Source organism: Lonchura striata, chromosome 20 (genome assembly GCF_050655825.1).
Source record: "Lonchura striata isolate lonStrDom1 chromosome 20, ASM5065582v1, whole genome shotgun sequence".
NCBI classification, from domain to species: Eukaryota; Metazoa; Chordata; class Aves; order Passeriformes; family Estrildidae; genus Lonchura; species Lonchura striata.
Window position 1 is genome coordinate 2,236,012 of NC_140722.1, and position 14,389 is coordinate 2,250,400.

Here is a 14,389-nt window from a genome sequence, read left to right on the forward strand (position 1 = left end):
ATTATATTCATCTTCATTCACCACGTATTCTGTGGTAATTATTTATTTGGTCTTCCAGTTCACTGATTCACAGGCCATGATTTTTACTCAGGCAAATGATATCTGAAACAGTGTGAATGTGACAATTGCTCTGCATTCCTCTTGTCCTGGAAAGCACAAACTGATCAGTAGTCTGCATCTGGAATACAGTCTTTTTCTCATGAATTTTACAGAGCAGATGGAACAAATGGAACTTAACTGGGGGCATCAGAAGCTGGAAAACAAAGAGAGTAGGGCTGCCGAGGTTGAAAAAAAGAACTTTATCTGAAATGCCAGTTGGAAAAGGAGGGGGAAGATAGTAACTCAGAGGACAACTGATGTGATGTTCTTAAAAACAGACACTGAGTGTTATTCATACCTGCTTTAGCAACCTTCACCTACCAAAACCAAGTACAACAAAAAGAAACTGCAAATGGTCACACTGCCCTGGGGATGGGTACATGCACCCCTGCTGTATCCTACAGGGGCTACAGGGATGGGCAGCATCCGGCTTCTTCCTGCAAACACTCAATTCTGCTAAAGGAAAAATTAACCCAGGCGGCTGGAGAGAAAGGTACAGTGCAATGGTCCCACCATTGGGAATCAAACCACAGGCAATCTGCAAAACCAGAGTTATGTGCCAGCTGGGAGACAACAAACCCACCACAAAGGATGCCCAGCTTTGGAACTCCAGCTGCAGTCAGCCAGAGTGTCACTGGCCAGGACAGGAACTGGATGAGAGACCACTGTTTATGTAGGTGATGCATGAGACAGAAATCTCTGTTAAGCAAGGCTTTTAGAACTCATTTTTATCATTATTAATTTGAACAGAACATTAACTATGGAACTTTAAATGTATGTCTACATGGTCAAATATCTCTAAAGGAACATAGAGACTTAAAGATGCATAGAAAAGGTTTAGAGAAAATAAAAAAATCTAGTCCTTATTTCAGCTGATCAATTTGCTTATCATTATACTGGGCTGTAACCTTGGCTCCAAACTTGCTTCCCATGAATTCCCACCTCTGACAAAGCCGCAATGCTCCTGATTTTTCCATACTCAGCCTCTAGCTGAGCAGCACACATTGTTCTGTGCTGGAATTAAAGTGATTTCTGTGCCTGAAGTGATGTGCACATGTACCTTGGCCAGTCAGAACCATAGATGGCTGATTGGCATCAAAACACGTGTTGGTCTGTCAGGGAAACAGTTGGAGACGTTTTTGTGCTTAGGCCTTATCAACAGAAGCAGTCACTTAATTGTGGCTGTGAGATATTATTGGAGTTTATGTGTGGAAGACAAGATGGATTTTCACATCCTACCAGTTTTAAGAAAATGCTAAACTTTGCACTGGCAAAGTGCATAATTTTTCTGAAGAATTATTGAGGATATTCTCCTACTCTCTGAAGACTGGATATTCTTTCCTCTGATTTCAGAACATAGACTCTCTCATTCCTCACTGTCAAAAGAGGAAGTGTATTGTAATTTCTATGCATTCACTTATGCAATAGTGCGTTCAGGCTAAGAAAAAATACACTTGAAACAAGAAGGATTTTATGTAAGGCTAAATAATATCAATGGTTTAAGCACCTGAAGCAGACACTTTAAAATCACAAATGTTACTTTATTTTCAAAGGGCTTTGTTTTGTGTCCCAATGCCCACAGTGACAGCAGTGATGTCCCAGTTGCTTGACTGTTATAGACTCATGCTTGCAGGATGTCCCTTTGTGGTCTCAGAGATTTCCCATTACTGGTGTCACTGCAGAAACGTAGGGCCAGTGATGGCCATGGGTTCCTCAAGGTGTTCCTGTACCAGCCAAGCCCTCAGGGGTGCTTTGATTATCCAAGATTTTTACTGTAGTAAAATATACACACACATACATATACACTCTGTTTACGGAATCATAGATTCATGGAATGATTTGGGCGATCCTCCAGAAAGGATTCGGAACTGGAGGCACCGGATCTTCCACCCCTGCCATGGGCAGGGACACCTTCCACTGTCCAAGGCTGCTCCAAGCCCTGTCCAACCTTGCCTTGGACACTTCCAGCCACAGCTCCTCTGAGCACCCTGTGCCAGGACTTCAGCATCCTCACAGCGAAGAATTTCTTCTCAATATTCCATCTAAACCTGACCTTCGGCAGTGGGAAGCTGTTATGTGTAATAAATATAATTCGCACCATTCCTCGTATGAAATATGTAATATTGGATATTTGTTAAATCATGCCCGTTGTATTAGCTCCCCCCCGCCCCCCCTTTGCAGGCCAGACTGGGTGTATATTGGAAACTGATTTACCAGTAAAAGGATGTGGCTCGGCCAGGAGATGGGCCATGTCTGGGCTCCAGGTGTTGATCATCACTATCATCAGTGCTGATCGTCCAAGATGGATATCATGGAAATCCTCAGACAGATTCATGTGAATGCAGCCTTTCCGTAAACTCTCATCAAGAATTCAACTACTCTGGACATTGAATTATTTCTCCTCATCACCAAAAAAAAGAAAACCTATAGACTCTGAATAGAAGAAAAGACTAACTGCTCAAATCTTGGCCTCAGGTGGAATTTTCCCTATAAAAACCGCCTGTGCCAGGATAAAGGTGTGTGGGCATAGGGGAAAACCTCTGCTGAAGCTGACTCCTTGTTGCACACCCAGGGTCGATCCCGGGCTCGACTCTGTCCTTTCCGTGTGGCTGACTAAATAGAATTTGACCGCAAATAAAATTATTTTTATTTTTAATCTGGCTGAATAAATTCTCATTTATAACAGAAGCCATTGTCCCTTGTCCTGTCACTCCCCTTATTCAAAATCCCTCTCCAGCTCCCTCGAAGCCCCTTCCGGCACTCAGAAGGCGCTCTGAGTTTTCCCTGGAGCTTTCTCTTCCCCGGATGAACACCTCCAGCCCTCCCAGGCTGGCTCCAGAGGATATGGAATTCGACTCGTCGCCGTGAATTTCACGGCCTCTCATTGTCCCTCACGGTCCCTCCCTGTGGCCCGCGCCGAGCATGCGCAATGCATGGCGCAGGGCACGGTGGGAGTTGTAGTCCTTGCGCAGCAGCCGGGGGACTCGGCGCCTGCGCACATCGCGCCCGACTTTGCTAAGTCGCTGCCGGAGGCCGGGCGGGCCGCGCTGCCATCTTGGACCTGAGGGACGGGGGAGCCGCGGCCGGTGAGCGGAGCGGGGCCGGGAGGTGGAGGCGGAGGCGCGGGGGTAGCGCTGGTGACGGGACGCGGCGGGGAGACACGGGGGACGCGGGGACACCGCGGTCGGGCCCGGATCCGGAGGGGCCGCTCGGCCCGGGAGGGGCTCGCTGAGGGCGGACCCGCCGCTCTGTGCCCGGGCCCCGCGGGGCAGCGCCCGGCGCGGGGCGGCGCAGCGCCCTGCCGGGACCCCCGCGCTGTCTGCCCCACCGCCCGGCCGCGGCTGCCGGGGGCACCTGCCCGCACCCCGGTGCCTCCAGTTCCGAATCCTTTCCGGAGGCTCGCTCCGTTCAGGGCTGTGCTTTCCGCAGCTCTTCCAGCACAGCCTCCTTCCCCGGTGTGCGTCCCCCCTGTCGCGGGGCTTCTTCCAGGTGTCCGGGCGTTCCGTGTCTTTATCTCGGCCGGGTAAGCCGGACATTGGAGGAATGTGTCCTGGCGATAAAGCGTGACTACAGCCAGAGGTTTATCCCGAACTGTGTTCCCTCTTGTAAACACGGCAGAATGGCAACGTTAGTGCCACCGCTCTATTTTGGAAACGCGGACAAGTTCTGGCTGTTAACTCTTCCGCTCCCACGCCGGTTATCTTTGACCTTGTGTGCCAATGCTGTCGAGATAAAAGCAGACAAAGGTGTTCGAGGATGGATTTCTCTAATTTGCTCTAATATTAGAGAATTCAGCTTGTTTTAATTGCTATAATTTGTGATGTTAAATTGTCAGAAGACCTTCTGATCTGTGTGTGATGCAGAGAAAGGGGCAGGTGTAGCTTTTGGGATACCTGTGTTGTGGCAGCCTTATCCCTTGATGCTTCAGGAAATATCCCTGGCAAAACTTACTTTTATAGCCTAGTTAGAATTGAAGAAGTCAGAAACCGGGATATTTTAGACTGTCTTTTCCCAATATATGGCTGCTTATTGCCATGAGTTTCTCAATGTTTTGTTTAGTCTCTGTTACCCTGCCTGTCAACCTTTCCAAAGAGAAGTGGAGAGACATTTGGACTGGTATTTGAAAGAAGGCATTCTCTGCTGAGGCAGTGACAGTAGATTCAGCAATTGCTTGTATTTACCTGAGAAAAGGCACAGGTGTTTTAAGAATGAAACATTAATCACAGGCCATCTAAGATTCATCTTTTAATGCTTAAAAATGTATTGTTGGAAAAAACAGTAAATTCTTTCCTGTTTTCTTGAAGTGAAAGTCCAAAGCAGTTGTAATTTAATTACAATTACCTTGCTATTCACTACAGCTGTTTAAGTCTGGACTGTGACTAGTGTGCATTCTTAGTTGTGATTTAGGTGGCATTTAATCACTATACTGAATCCATTCACCTCCAAATGATCTTTGGAATAATATGTAGCACTCAGACCCAAAGTGAGTTTTCTTGTCTTTGAAACAACAACAGTAGATGTGAAAGATAATTTTGGAATGGAAAATAACTGAGACTTCTGAGTGCTAACTTTAAAAGCTTCTTACAGATTAAAGTTATTTTGGGGCTTAAGAGAAATTGAGAGGATATTATTTATATTAATTAAGCAGCATCACCTCTTTTTCTTCCATCAGGAAAAAAGGCAGTAAAATAGCATAGTGTTTGTCTTGAGGAGATTAAATATAATTTTTTTTAAGAGAGCTTGTCATAGACTGCTTGAAAAATGCTTCATGAGAGATTTACAAAGTAATTTCCTTCTATTTTACAACATGTGAAAGAGATGCTTGGCAGCAGCATTATCAGTATCAGTCAATTATAGTGTCTAAATAAACATATTTTGTGAGTTTAAGCTGTTTAAACAAAGTGATAAATATATTCAGCCATAGTGAAGTACTTTTCAAGCAGTAAAACCAATTTGATTTCTTCTTAAAAGCAAGGAAAAGAGTCTGCAGGGTGAGAGTAACAGAAAAAGCCCTTGCACATGGAAACAATTAAGCTTCTGGGAGTTTATTTTTAAGCTTTTCTCTTTGGGTGTCCGCTTATGTTTGTGTAATGTTCTAGTTTTTATCATTCTACTGTACTTACATGTAATTGCAGGAACTTCTTTGTGCCCTCACAGCTGAGGAAAGTGAAGGTGTGTGCATAACCCAGAGGAGTGTTGGCCACAGCTCCTTACTGTAACTGTACTTTGCCCAGCTGCAGAAGCATTTTGAAGTGAGTGCTTTCCTCAGAAGAGGACGTAGACAAGTCATGATTATAGTCTAGCTTGGGAGTATTCTGGAGATTTAGTTTTACTGTCTCATAACTTGAGTATTTTTAAAGAGTGTAGGCAGTCCTTCTTTGGCTTGGTTGTACTGTTAGCTGAGCTAAATCTGTGTGCACATTTTGGTGAGAGTCTTCTCTCTGAAGACTAAAGCAACAGAGACTTGGTCAATTAGAGTCTCTAAGTTGATGACATTTAGGTTACACTGTAGTGCAGAGTTGCTGGAGCTGAAGGATTGATATTTTTCTTCATGAGAATTGCAAATTACACATAATAGAAATGAAAGTATTGCAGCAAACTGGAAAAGAGTGTTTTGAAGAAGCCAAGGCCCTGTTTCAAAAGACCAGCTCTCAAGTTATGCCTGGAATTTCTGCTTTTACTATACCAAAGCACAGCAGGGTTTTTTTCTCCCCTCTGAGGAAACATGATACCACATCTTGTTGTGCTGGTTATTCAAATAGTTTTTCAAACTTGGCAGCACGTTGCTGTTATTAAAAAAAAGTTTTATTTCAGTCCTCCTGTTTAGGAACGGATAGTTTCTGCCTTCCACCCACCTGCCTGAGCTATTCTCAACTCTGCTGCTGGGAGAGGCCTATTGTTTCAGTCAGGCACAGAACTCCTGTCATGTTTGCATTTACATCACTGGTTCTGAAGCTGGAGCTCAGACTCAAATGGTGTTGTTACTCAGCAAGAAAAGTCTCTTCAGGTGGATTGTTCCAATTTGATTGTGTGGAACTTTGTTTCTAATCAGGAAGTGGAAATTAGGTGACCTTTACCTGAAATGTGCAGGTCTCGGGTTCTAGATTTGGTAGCCCCTGATACAGAAGCTGGAGCTTTCAAGAGGAGTGTGTTGCTATCAGCCAGTATAAAATTTTCATGTTCTCAGTTTTCCATTTTTTTATAGGTCAATTTTTCTTTCAGTGGTAGCCTTTACTCATATTTTTCCTTCTAAGTATTAGCTGGGTACCTAGTAATCTTTTTGAAGTTTATTACTAAGGAAAAGAAAGATCAGGTAAAAGATTAAAGTGATATTGAAACAGAAAAAGACAGGGTAAGACAGGTCTGCAATCTGCTTCTGATTTATTAAGTAATTCATCAAATAGCCATTTGCAGCAAAATATCCATCATGAATATAAAACTTGTGACTGGAAGCATGTTAATTTTTAGAAAAATAAAATAGGCTCTTTGATACCTTCAGTTTCATGTGATTAGTATGGAACTTTTGCCTGAGCAAGTCATTCATAACTTACTACCCTTTTTAGCTTTGCCTCATTCAATGGAAAAAGTGAAGGAAGGCTCAATGTTGAGCAAGCTGAAGAGATGGACTGAGACACAGAAGAGTGGGTTGTGTTTATTTTTAACATGCTTTTGGTCAGTATCCATGCTTAGTGCCTCCCCAGTCACCAGTGCTAGCTAATGTTTAATTATGTATTAATAATCACTAGTCTTGCTTAACAGTTAGAATGCTCAACTATCCAGATTTTTATTTTATTCACTGCTGTCTTCATAAACATTTGAATGTATTAAGACTTGTTGTTCTGAACACTCCTCTTCTACTTTTCTGATACCCTGAGGTTTTTGCTCTGTCAGTGCTGCTCTTTTCATTTATTTGCAGAACAGATAGATGGAGCAAGTTTGTTCTGTATAAGGATTCCTCATCTTTAAAGTTTTTTTTTTTTTTAATTTGGCTTGTCAGAGCCTGAATTAAGTGATCTGTGGATCACTCTAATTTCTCTTAATAAGGCTTGTGTCTACAAGTGTATGTGCCTTCTATATGTACATGTGTATTTCCTACTGCTGTAAGTATATAATTTCAGAGACTACATAAGAAATGTGTTGATCAATATACAAAAATGTTCGTAAAATGGTAATGTATTTGGTCTAATCTTTAACCAGGCTTCCTAACTTCTGTGAAAGAGGTGAGCTGCATATTTTCACCAGATTTTACCTCAACACCCTTTCCTGTCTATTCAGATTAAAACTTCCTAGGTGATCCTGCATGTGAACGGCACTTTATAAAGAAATGAGAGAAAAGAGAATTTGTGAGCTTAGAAGATAAAAAGTGAGACTTATGACACTGACTTGCTTTTTGTATCAGGATCACAGCATGGTTTGGGTTGGAAGGAACATTAAAGACACCAGTTCAAAGATCACAAAGCTGCTTTGGTTCTTAAATATCTGTGATGAACCCAATGCATGTGATGTCTTCAGTGATGAAGCCTTCAGAGCAGTCTCTTATTCCAGCTGTTTGAAGGGGAATAATGTGTATAATGGTAATGGGAAAGAGGAGGGAAATGCTGAAGGAATACACTTTGATAACGTCACTCTACATGAAAGAAATTTCCATAGCTAGCCAAACTAAACAGCTCTCACCGGTGTTTTCAGGTGGCTGCTCACCACGTGTAACATTTCTAATTCCATTTGAGTGCTCATCACCTTAAGATACAGAGGAAAACTTAGGCTCCACAGGCAGTAATCCTGCATAAATTGGCACATTCCACTTTGTGCATGTTAAATGGAGTTTACCAGTAAGATTTTAGAATATATTTTTTTTGCTTTATACCAATAAGGCATTTTGTGAATATTAAAAAGACCAATTTCCAGAGCAGCTGTGCATTTTTTAAACATTTGCCTGAACCAAATTGAGTTCAGGTCAATGAAAAAGCTATTGTGAGACAGCGGTGTTCTCATTGTTCGTCTGTGCACCCATTGAATCAGGGTGTTTAACTCCTGTTCTGAAATCTGGTTTGGGCAGGTGGATTTGCTCTGTGTGGAGACCTGTTGACATTACTGGTGGTTTATTTGATGTTCTCCACAGTTTAAAGGTTTTAAACGTAGCCCTGTGAGGTATGGTGTGGCATATTGTGACTTTTTTTCTGCTTTCCCTTCTTTTCCACTCATCATGAGGCTCTCTGAACTACAAGATTTAAGGCACTAGTGAGAGTTTGAGTTATTAAAGAAAAAAATAACATTTAAGCAACGTCCTGCTTTCACATCTGTGATGTGAACAAAATAATACTGTCCTGAGGGAGATATTAGAGGTGAAAATATTTTCAGACTCATGCCTGTTAATTTCGAGGCTAGAAGCTGCCCAGTGCACTGTGTTTGAGTGGAGAAGATGCCAACAAAGTGAAATTCATAGTTACGGGTGGCTGATGTGGGAGGTGAGAGAGGAGAAGACTTATAGACATTAATAATAGGGATTCGATTTATTCTGAGAGAGTCTGTGTCACAGCTGGGATTTATTTGCTTTTTGGAATTTCACTTCCTGTTTTAAAAAGAGTAAACTCTATACTTCATATTCTGCATTTCTGCCTTCATGACTTCTAATCTCACACACAGTAATGCAAACTAGGTAAAGTGTCTGAACAGAATTTAGAAGAAAATTGTCAGAACTCCTCGCATGGTTCAGATTCAAGTTTTGTATCTGTAAGAATGTTTTGCTGATTAAGGTGGTCATTGCACAGTGTTATAACCCTATGGGGCCTGTTCTTTTGCTGCGGTATGTGGGTTCCATTTTGATGTTCCACATGATGTATGGCCAGGGAAGCCATGAAGGGATGCATATATGATATAGTGTGTTCACAATAAATTATTCTCCTTGCATAGAATATTTTGCCAGGGCTTGCGAAGTCTACCTATTATGTTTTTTAAAAATACACTGCTACACAGTTATCAGGCACCCTAGGCTTTTTTTTCCTGAAGATTTCCTGGATTAAACAGAGCAGTGAATGTCAGTTTATGACTAGAATTGACACAAAGATAGGGAAGGACTGTGAAACAGGGGAATGTCAAGGGGAAGGGGGGCCCACTCCTTGGGCAGTATCCAGCTGCAGGAGGATAATTCCCCATCTGCACTGCCCGATAGCTGCAGCAGCTCCACTGCTGAGGCGTATGGGTGTTGCAGTTACCTCTGGTTCACTTGCAGGTTTTGGTTTAGGAGCCAGTCCTGCACTTCTTCACCAACCTGTGGGCTTCCAGTTGTATCCCAGCAGTAAGGGAAGTCCATTGAAATTGAGGGATACTGTTGCAGTGTGATTTCAGGGTTTACCCCCGAACCCCCGGTTTCTCCTCTGAAAATTTCCTCCCAGGTGTGCCAGTCACTCCTCCTGCCCCCACCCAGACCCCTGCCAGCACTGTCTGTCACTCCTGACATTCCAGAAGTGCATCGAGGTCGAGTGATTGGGAAGATTCAAAAGATGCCCTCCACCCCCGGGAGTGGGGGGGCATTGGGCCATACATGTGTCCTTTATCCCTAGAGACCTCCTCTCCCGTGCCTGGTTGGTGGGCTCCCTATCCCTTCCCCCCTCCCCTCCCCCAAGTAAAATAGAGAAGAACCACACGGGCCAGGAGTTCTGATGGAACAGTGACAGGATTCAGAGTTCTGCTTGAAGCTGTGACTGAATTCAGAGGCCTTCGGGCCAGAAAAAAAGCTCTGGATTAAAACCCTCCATCAGAACTGACTCCTTTCCTTCACTATCGCCTTAAAAGCTTCTCCTGCAGAGAGAAACCTGAGGAGCAGACCCTCTGCGAGAGGAAGCTCCATCCCACCACCACCTGAGCTCCAGCATTTCTGGACTTGCCCCCATGCACTCGGCTGCAACATCCAGCTGGCCAAAGGTGTCTCTGGGGTGAAACTCCACAGTTGCTGCTATTTGCTTCAGCCGCGGGGGCCAGACAAGCCAAGGCACGTCCCGTTCTCAATATTGGTAATACCTATAGGATACAGTCAGTGTTTGTTGTTAGAAGATGACCTTGTTCTTTTGTGTTTATTTAGTGTGTAATTGTCAGGTTTTCACACAGAATATCTAGGATGTAAAGATTGAAACTTTTGTTTAAGGAATTTGCTTATTACTTTAGTTGGAAGAATTAAGATTTCTGACATCTGCTTTATCTTTTTATAAAGGTCAAAGGAGTCTTAAGGCAGCCTCAGAAAACCCAAGTTTAATGGAAGAGTTGAGAAAAGTGGAATAGCGGTGCAGTTCTAGGCCACCTTTCTCCTACAGTTTGTTTTACTTTACAGAGAGGCATGAGCTGGAATGTGTAGCAAGCAGACAGATTTTGCAGGGTTGAGATGGCTTTGTTGTCCACCCATGGCTGTTTGATGTTGCCATCTGGTCACTTTTAAAAAATTCCTAGGAAGCAGGTAATGGACTTCTGTTGAGATTAGAGAGCATGAAGATGACTCCTCTGGAACTAAAGGTTTTGCTTGCGGCAGCTTGCAGTTTTGGAAAAGACAATGACCCATAGCAGGCTTTCAGATACTTCAGGGTTGACTTAAATAATCTCAATACTTTCTCCCCTCCCTGAAATTGTAATTTCCATTGCATCTTTTGGATTTACTTTAGTAATAAATAATTTAGCTTGGAAAAATGAAATGTTTATTTTTAACTGACACTGAATTTTGCACACAGCAATATTGCTTCATTTTGTTCCAAGTATTGGCTTTCCACTTCTAGTTTCTTTGATTCTACTGTTTAAGAATACTCAGAGAAGCAGTTTATTTTTCTTAGGGGGCAGTGCATGTGTAGTCATACCTTACCTGTCAGAATTTCAGTGCATTGTCTACAGCAGTTCTTGTTCCCACAGCTGAGTCAGTCAACAGGAACTGTCTTACACCATCTACTTTGCTGAAGCAGGAACAAGCAGCAAGCAACAAAGAGCTTTCTTTTTCAAGAGATTTCATGTCATCAGCACATTTCAGATATGTGGTTGTTGCTAGTAGTAAGGAGTGATTCATCATTTCTTTGATGAGCTTTGCCAGGCTGAATTGCAGAGCTGTGCAGTCTGTTTCGATTTTGTTTATTGCTTAGGTACCTACAGTGATGATCTGTTTAGCAAGTTTTTATAGGCAATATCTGCCGAAAGCTCCACTGGTCTATTTATTTGTGTTCTTGGGAGCAAAGGAGTGGAGGTGTGTCTGGGTCTCTCTTCATTGCTATACCCACAGAGGGAGGGAATTTTGTGTCCATTAAACCTTCACTGCTGCAGTTGGACACTTAAAACAAGGTGCATTGTGTACTGGACAGTCCTGCACAGAACATCCTGAAAAATCATGTTAAAGTTCATGTAGACACCAGCATTGCACTTTTGAAAATTGTATCTGCTTCATTTGAGGCTTCCAGGTGAGATGATCAGGGTTGACATTTTGCTGGTAGACAACACTTTTTCCAGAAGCTTCTTTTAAAAACATTACAGCTGTACAATTTACAGCCATATAAACATGTAAAAGAACTGTAATGGCTGCTGAAGTTGTCATTCTTACTTATGACTACAGGTAATTGGGTAATTGAATGGTCAAGCTTTCTGTTTTTTTTTAATTCCATTAAAAGCTTTTTGTAGGTTTGTTTAGGTGTGTGTACGAACCATTGATAATGAAATGTAGCTCTGAGAAAGGAATGGGGAAATAATGTGAAGCAAGCATTGAGCTGTAAATAAGAAGTAAAACTAATGGCCGGAGATTATGAAGTCCTCTGTAAGCGCTACCCTCTGTTAATAACTGAATGTGTAACTGCTTCTGAGGGACTTGTTCCAGAGCTGCAAGTGGGTGGTGAAACAGAAGGTTTTGTTTTACTGTGCTATTTTACAGCAGAGAAAAAGTTTCTTGTTGACACTTTGATGTGCTTAGACCTGAGCGGCAGGCCTCAGCTAGAGTTGACTTAAAAGATGAACCCTGGGCATTATGTGACTAACACTGTAAGTATTACTTAGCTAAAAATAAATGACACAGATGCTTATGCTAGTTCTCTATAACCTTATGTAGTGATCTGCAAGAAATGTATAATTTTAAGAAACTTTCCCAACTGACATGAATAGAAGTTTGTTTGTAGGGTATTTTAAGGAAGACCCTTCCAGACAAGGCCTGGGCTCTGGCCCCTGCTGTTGGGAAGTGTGCCATCAGATCCTGGTAAAAAATATCATCAGGTCACTTTGGCTTGCTGATTTGGGCCTGTAAAAGCTGGACCCATTTGCAGGGAGTTGGAGACCTCACTTGTGGGTGAATGCACCACGTGGGATTTTCCCAATTGCCGGGAAGGGTTCTCCAGGTCATCACTGCAAAATGGGGCTCCCCAGTGACCGTGGGCTCTGGATGGTGGTGGGGTACTTAGGCAGTTGATGATGTATCTTTCTCAGTCACTACCCTTTCTCTCATATAGCAATTATTAAGTGCATTACCTTACTTTTTGCTTGTTGCTAAAGCCAAGCATGTAGTTTTATTGAATGTATTTTACTTGTTTGTTGCCTTAATATTCATAGTCAAATAAGGCGGTTCTTTCCATTGGTGTCCTTTAAATCACCCCTGTCAATTGGCAGAACACACTTTGAAAGTAATGTCTTTGAAGTACTTTTAAAAGTAGCTGTAATACCAACACTCTGGATTTTCGTCTGATGACAAGTCACAAAATAATGTGTCAAATTAGTTGGAGTTCAGGTGGTTCACTTTAACATATCCAGTGATACCAGTCTTTTATCTCTTCCAATAAGCATCAAATTAAGTTCTGCAGTTTCTGAAATTTGCTCATGAAGGTTGGCTATTTCCACCTTTTTAATTGGAAAATAACTTAAAGCAGTACTGTGAGCTGTGATACTGTGTGGGTATGTCTGTACTAGGGAAGGTAAATGGGAAATGAGGGAAAGTCAGTGGGTATGTGAAAATCATCAGGCTAAAGTGGTAGAAGAGTACATTGATGAGAAAGGCAGCTATGTTATGCTGTGCAGCTATATTATACCTCCAAAATCAAATTACCTTTGTAGACATTGTGGAGATTTTTGACAGCATAATTTTTTTCTTAGTTTTAGAATCAAAAGTGAAACTTCAGTGCCAATCTTTCCCACTGAGGTTTGGACTAATTTATGTAGACACTTAGGAGAAGTTTTTAGAAACTGTTTGAAGATCCTTTAAGTGACTCTCCAGACTAATTTTGTCCCAGATGGGATTTTTTTTAGGTAAAAGAGAGTAATTAGTTTGATTGAAAGTACAAGGACATTGGCTTTAAAGAAGCATGGAAGAGATATGGACCAACATACAGGTAACTGTCCAGATTTGCTTGAGTAAATAATAGCCATATAAGTTAATATGAAGGAACTACATGAAAGCATCAACAAATCATGGTATCTTTTTGAATAAACAGAGTATCACCCATGATATTTAATGACTTTCTCATCTCTGATGTTGTTTTTGTAACGACGGGATACCACAGGTACCAAGGCAGTGATACATTAATTTTTTATGAGATTTTTTGTTAGGACAAAAGAAAATGAAAATAAACCAGGGAGCTAGTGTGCATATGAAGTGTCCAATAACAGCTTTATTTTGGGACAGTTGAACCAGTTGACTTTTGCATGCTTTTCAGTTTCATGTAACCTGACTGTCATTAATTGGAGCTGGCTAACACTTGGGTCTATGTAGTGCTGGATATGTAGGAAATTTACTCAAGCTGTATTGCTGTGTTCATTATAATACAGCAGCAATAAGGGAAATGGAAGTAGTTTTTAAAAGTGAGGATACCTGGTGCAGACTTGTGCATTGAATTTTAGTGTAGGATGTAGGAAAAGCTGTAGAAATTAAAATCTTGATGAACATTACTGAACCTGAAGAAGGTGCAGTGCTGATTTGTGCAATCTGTTAATTAATACCTTTCTATTCAAACTAGTAGAACTTAAGCTATATTAATAACTGAGCACTGAAAGGAATCCCCAGTTTGGAAAAAAAAATAGCCTATATGATCAGATTGATAGATGTCTATTTAGAGAAGGAATCTGCTACAGGACAGAGACTCAGAAAGAACAAGAACAGGACAGGTACAACAGGAATTACTGAGGTTGTTTTAGGGAACTCAGAGAATCACAGAATACCTGAAATTGAAGGAGACTTCTGGACATGGTCTGATCCAAATTAATCTTCTTAGAGCAAGGCTAGTTAGTGGTCAGTAATGTGTTCAGTCAGGTTTAGAATGGCTCTGAGAATGGTCATTCGACCTCTCTTGAC

The 14,389-nt window shown here is 41.9% G+C and overlaps 1 protein-coding gene across 5 annotated transcripts in view; it reads left to right on the forward strand.

The window, feature by feature from the left end:
- Window positions 1–3,045: 3,045 nt before the first annotated feature.
- ITCH (itchy E3 ubiquitin protein ligase) overlaps window positions 3,046–14,389 on the forward strand; it is a 58,820-nt gene continuing 47,476 nt past the window's right edge. For all 5 annotated transcript variants that reach the window (XM_031506587.3, XM_021546297.4, XM_021546298.4 and 2 more), the window contains exon 1: window positions 3,046–3,185. The gene's annotated coding sequence lies outside the window, so the exon portion shown is untranslated. The remainder of the gene's footprint in view (window positions 3,186–14,389) is intronic.